The sequence below is a fragment of the Oncorhynchus keta genome, chromosome 35 (assembly GCF_023373465.1).
Source record: "Oncorhynchus keta strain PuntledgeMale-10-30-2019 chromosome 35, Oket_V2, whole genome shotgun sequence".
Lineage (NCBI taxonomy): Eukaryota > Metazoa > Chordata > Actinopteri > Salmoniformes > Salmonidae > Oncorhynchus > Oncorhynchus keta.
This window is the reverse complement of record NC_068455.1, coordinates 25,395,861-25,401,860: the sequence shown is the minus strand read 5'-3', so window position 1 is coordinate 25,401,860 and position 6,000 is coordinate 25,395,861.

Here is a 6,000-nt window from a genome sequence, read left to right as displayed (position 1 = left end):
ATATACAATACAAGTGCACAGGACCGGGGCAGGGGAAGAAAGGCCTACTGCATATATACAATAAAAGTGCACAGGACTGGGGCAGGGGAAGAAAGGCCTACCGGATATATATATATAATAAAAGTGCACAGGACCGGGGCAGGGGAAGAAAGGTCTACTGCATATATACAATAAAGGTGCACAGGACAGGGCCAGAGGAAGAAAGGCCTACGGGATATATATAATAAAAGTGCACAGGACTGGGGCAGGGGAAGAAAGGCCTACTGCATATATACAATAAAAGTGCACAGGACTGGGGCAGGGGAAGAAAGGTCTACCGGATATATATAATAAAAGTGCACAGGACCGGGGCAGGGGAAGAAAGGCCTACTGCATATATACAATAAAAGTGCACAGGACTGGGGCAGGGGAAGAAAGGCCTACCGGACATATATAATAAAAGTGCACAGGACCGGGGCAGGGGAAGAAAGGCCTAATGCATATATACAATACAAGTGCACAGGACCGGGGCAGGGGAAGAAAGGCCTACTGCATATATACAATAAAAGTGCATAGGACTGGGGCAGGGGAAGAAAGGCCTACTGCATATATACAATACAAGTGCACAGGACCGGGGCAGGGGAAGAAAGGCCTACCGGACATATATAATAAAAGTGCACAGGACCGGGGCAGAAAGGCCTACTACATATATATAATGAAAGTGCACAGGACCGGGGCAGGGGAAGAAAGGCCTACTACATATATATATAATGAAAGTGCACAGGACCGGGGCAGGGGAAGAAAGGCCTACTACATATATATAATAAAAGTGCACAGGACTGGGGCAGGGGAAGAAAGGCCTACCGGATATATACAATAAAAGTGCACAGGACCGGGGCAGGGGAAGAAAGGCCTACTGCATATATACAATAAAAGTGCACATCACCGGGGCAGGGGAAGAAAGGCCTATCGGATATATATAATAAAAGTGCACAGGACTGGGGCAGGGGAAGAAAGGCCTACCGGATATATATAATAAAAAAGTGCACAGGACTGGGGCAGAGGATGAAAGGCCTACCGGATATATATAATAAAAGTGCACAGGACCGGGGCAGGGGAAGAAAGGCCTACCGGTTATATATAATAAAGGTGCACAGGACTGGGGCAGGGGAAGAAAGCCCTACCGGATATATATAATAAAAGTGCACAGGACCGGGGCAGGGGAAGAAAGGCCTACTGCATATATACAATAAAAGTGCACAGGACTGGGGCAGGGGAAGAAAGGCCTACCGGACATATATAATAAAAGTGCACAGGACCGGGGCAGGGGAAGAAAGGCCTAATGCATATATACAATAAAGTGCACAGGACCGGGGCAGGGGAAGAAAACTGCATATATACAATAAAAGTGCATAGGACTGGGGCAGGGGAAGAAAGGCTTACTGCATATATACAATACAAGTGCACAGGACCGGGCAGGGGAAGAAAGGCCTACCGGACATATATAATAAAAGTGCACAGGACCGGGGCAGAAAGGCCTACTACATATATATAATGAAAGTGCACAGGACCGGGGCAGGGGAAGAAAGGCCTACTACATATATATAATGAAAGTGCACAGGACCTGGGGCAGGGGAAGAAAGTGCAGGACTGGGGCAGGGGAAGAAAGGCCTACCGGATATATACAATAAAAGTGCACAGGACCGGGGCAGGGGAAGAAAGGCCTACTGCATATATACAGGACCGGGGCAGGGGAAGAAAGGCCTACGGATATATATAATAAAAGTGCACAGGACAGGACTACCGGATATATATAATAAAAGTGCACAGGACTGGGGCAGAAGAAAGGCCTACCGGATATATATAATAAAAGTGCACAGGACCGGGGCAGGGGAAGAAAGGCCTACCGGATATATATAATAAAGGTGCACAGGACTGGGGCAGGGGAAGAAAGCCCTACCGGATATATATAATAAAAGTGCACATGACTGGGGCAGGGGATGAAAGGCCTACTGCATATATACAATACAAGTGCACAGGACCGGGGCAGGGGAAGAAAGGCCTACCGGACATATATAATAAAAGTGCACAGGACCGGGGCAGAAAGGCCTACTACATATATATAATGAAAGTGCACAGGACCGGGGCAGGGGAAGAAAGGCCTACTACATATATATAATGAAAGTGCACAGGACCGGGGCAGGGGAAGAAAGGCCTACTACATATATATAATAAAAGTGCACAGGACTGGGGCAGGGGAAGAAAGGCACCGGATATATACAATAAAAGTGCACAGGACCGGGGCAGGGGAAGAAAGGCCTACTGCATATATACAATAAAAGTGCACATGACCGGGGCAGGGGAAGAAAGGCCTACGGATATATATAATAAAAGTGCACAGGACTGGGGCAGGGGAAGAAAGGCCTACCGGATATATATAATAAAAGTGCACAGGACTGGGGCAGAGGAAGAAAGGCCTACCGGATATATATAATAAAAGTGCACAGGACCGGGGCAGGGGAAGAAAGGCCTACCGGATATATATAATAAAGGTGCACAGGACTGGGGCTGGGGAAGAAAGCCCTACCGGATATATATAATAAAAGTGCACACGACTGGGGCAGGGGATGAAAGGCCTACTGCATATATACAATACAAGTGCACAGGACCGGGGCAGGAGAAGAAAGGCCTACTGTATATATACAATAAAAGTGCACAGGACCGGGGCAGGGGAAGAAAGGCCTACTACATATATATAATGAAAGTGCACAGGACCGGGGCAGGGGAAGAAAGCCTACTACATATATATAATAAAAGTGCACAGGACTGGGGCAGGGGAAGAAAGGCCTACCGGATATATACAATAAAAGTGCACAGGACCGGGGCAGGGGAAGAAAGGCCTACTGCATATATACAATAAAAGTGCACATGACCGGGGCAGGGGAAGAAAGGCCTACTGCATATATACAATACAAGTGCACAGGACCGGGGCAGGAGAAGAAAGGCCTACTACATATATATAATAAAAGTGCACAGGACTGGGGCAGGGGAAGAAAGGCCTACCGGATATATATAATAAAAACAGGACTGGGGCAGGGGAAGAAACACCGGATATATACAATAAAAGTGCACAGGACCGGGGCAGGGGAAGAAAGGCCTACTGCATATATACAATAAAAGTGCACATGACCGGGGCAGGGGAAGAAAGGCCTATCGGATATATATAATAAAAGTGCACAGGACCGGGGCAGGGAAGAAAGGCCTACTACATATATATAATAAAAGTGCACAGGACTGGGGCAGGGGAAGAAAGGCCTACCGGATATATATAATAAAAGTGCACAGGACTGGGGCAGGGAAGAAAGGCCTACCGGATATATACAATAAAAGTGCACAGGACTGGGGCAGTGGAAGAAAGGCCTACTGCATATATACAATACAAGTGCACAGGACTGGGGCAGGGGAAGAAAGGCCTACCGGATATATATAATAAAAGTGCACAGGACCGGGGCAGGGGAACAGGACCGGTGCAGGACCGGGTCAGAGGAAGAAAGGCCTACCGGATATATATAATAAAAGTGCACAGGACTGGGGCAGGGGAAGAAAGGCCTACTATATACAATAAAGTGCACAGGACCGGGGCAGGGGAAGAAAGGCCTACTGCATATATACAATAAAAGTGCACAGGACCGGGTCAGAGGAAGAAAGGCCTACCGGATATATATAATAAAAGTGCACAGGACTGGGGCAAAGGCCTACTGCATATATACAATACAAGTGCACAGGACCGGGGCAGGGGAAGAAAGGCCTACTGCATATATACAATAAAAGTGCACAGGACTGGGGCAGGGGAAGAAAGGCCTACTGCATATATACAATACAAGTGCACAGGACCGGGGCAGGGGAAGAAAGGCCTACTGCATATATACAATAAAAGTGCATAGGACCGGGGCAGGGGAAGAAAGGCTTACTGCATATATACAATACAAGTGCACAGGACCGGGGCAGGGGAAGAAAGGCCTACCGGACATATATAATAAAAGTGCACAGGACCGGGGCAGAAAGGCCTACTACATATATATAATGAAAGTGCACAGGACCGGGGCAGGGGAAGAAAGGCCTACTACATATATATAATGAAAGTGCACAGGACCGGGGCAGGGGAAGAAAGGCCTACTACATATATATAATAAAAGTGCACAGGACTGGGGCAGGGGAAGAAAGGCCTACCGGATATATACAATAAAAGTGCACAGGACCGGGGCAGGGGAAGAAAGGCCTACTGCATATATACAATAAAAGTGCACATGACCGGGGCAGGGGAAGAAAGGCCTATCGGATATATATAATAAAAGTGCACAGGACTGGGGCAGGGGAAGAAAGGCCTACCGGATATATATAATAAAAGTGCACAGGACTGGGGCAGGGGAAGAAAGGCCTACCGGATATATATAATAAAAGTGCACAGGACCGGGGCAGGGGAAGAAAGGCCTACCGGATATATATAATAAAAGTGCACAGGACTGGGGCAGGGGAAGAAAGCCCTACCGGATATATATAATAAAAGTGCACACGACTGGGGCAGGGGATGAAAGGCCTACTGCATATATACAATACAAGTGCACAGGACCGGGGCAGGAGAAGAAAGGCCTACTGTATATATACAATAAAAGTGCACAGGACCGGGGCAGGGGAAGAAAGGCCTACTACATATATATAATAAAAGTGCACAGGACTGGGGCAGGGGAAGAAAGGCCTACTACATATATATAATAAAAGTGCACAGGACCGGGGCAGGGGAAGAAAGGCCTACCGGATATATACAATAAAAGTGCACAGGACTGGGGCAGGGGAAGAAAGGCCTACTGCATATATACAATAAAAGTGCATAGGACTGGGGCAGGGGAAGAAAGGCCTACTGCATATATACAATACAAGTGCACAGGACCGGGGCAGGGGAAGAAAGGCCTACCGGACATATATAATAAAAGTGCACAGGACCGGGGCAGAAAGGCCTACTACATATATATAATGAAAGTGCACAGGACCGGGGCAGGGGAAGAAAGGCCTACTACATATATATAATGAAAGTGCACAGGACCGGGGCAGGGGAAGAAAGGCCTACTACATATATATAATAAAAGTGCACAGGACTGGGGCAGGGGAAGAAAGGCCTACCGGATATATACAATAAAAGTGCACAGGACCGGGGCAGGGGAAGAAAGGCCTACTGCATATATACAATAAAAGTGCACATGACCGGGGCAGGGGAAGAAAGGCCTACCGGATATATATAATAAAAGTGCACAGGACTGGGGCAGGGGAAGAAAGGCCTACCGGATATATATAATAAAAGTGCACAGGACTGGGGCAGAGGAAGAAAGGCCTACCGGATATATATAATAAAAGTGCACAGGACCGGGGCAGGGGAAGAAAGGCCTACCGGATATATATAATAAAGGTGCACAGGACTGGGGCAGGGGAAGAAAGCCCTACCGGATATATATAATAAAAGTGCACACGACTGGGGCAGGGGATGAAAGGCCTACTGCATATATACAATACAAGTGCACAGGACCGGGGCAGGAGAAGAAAGGCCTACTGTATATATACAATAAAAGTGCACAGGACCGGGGCAGGGGAAGAAAGGCCTACTACATATATATAATGAAAGTGCACAGGACCGGGGCAGGGGAAGAAAGGCCTACTACATATATATAATGAAAGTGCACAGGACCGGGGCAGGGGAAGAAAGGCCTACTACATATATATAATAAAAGTGCACAGGACTGGGGCAGGGGAAGAAAGGCCTACCGGATATATACAATAAAAGTGCACAGGACCGGGGCAGGGGAAGAAAGGCCTACTGCATATATACAATAAAAGTGCACATGACCGGGGCAGGGGAAGAAAGGCCTATCGGATATATATAATAAAAGTGCACAGGACTGGGGCAGGGGAAGAAAGGCCTACCGGATATATATAATAAAAGTGCACAGGACTGGGGCAGAGGAAGAAAGG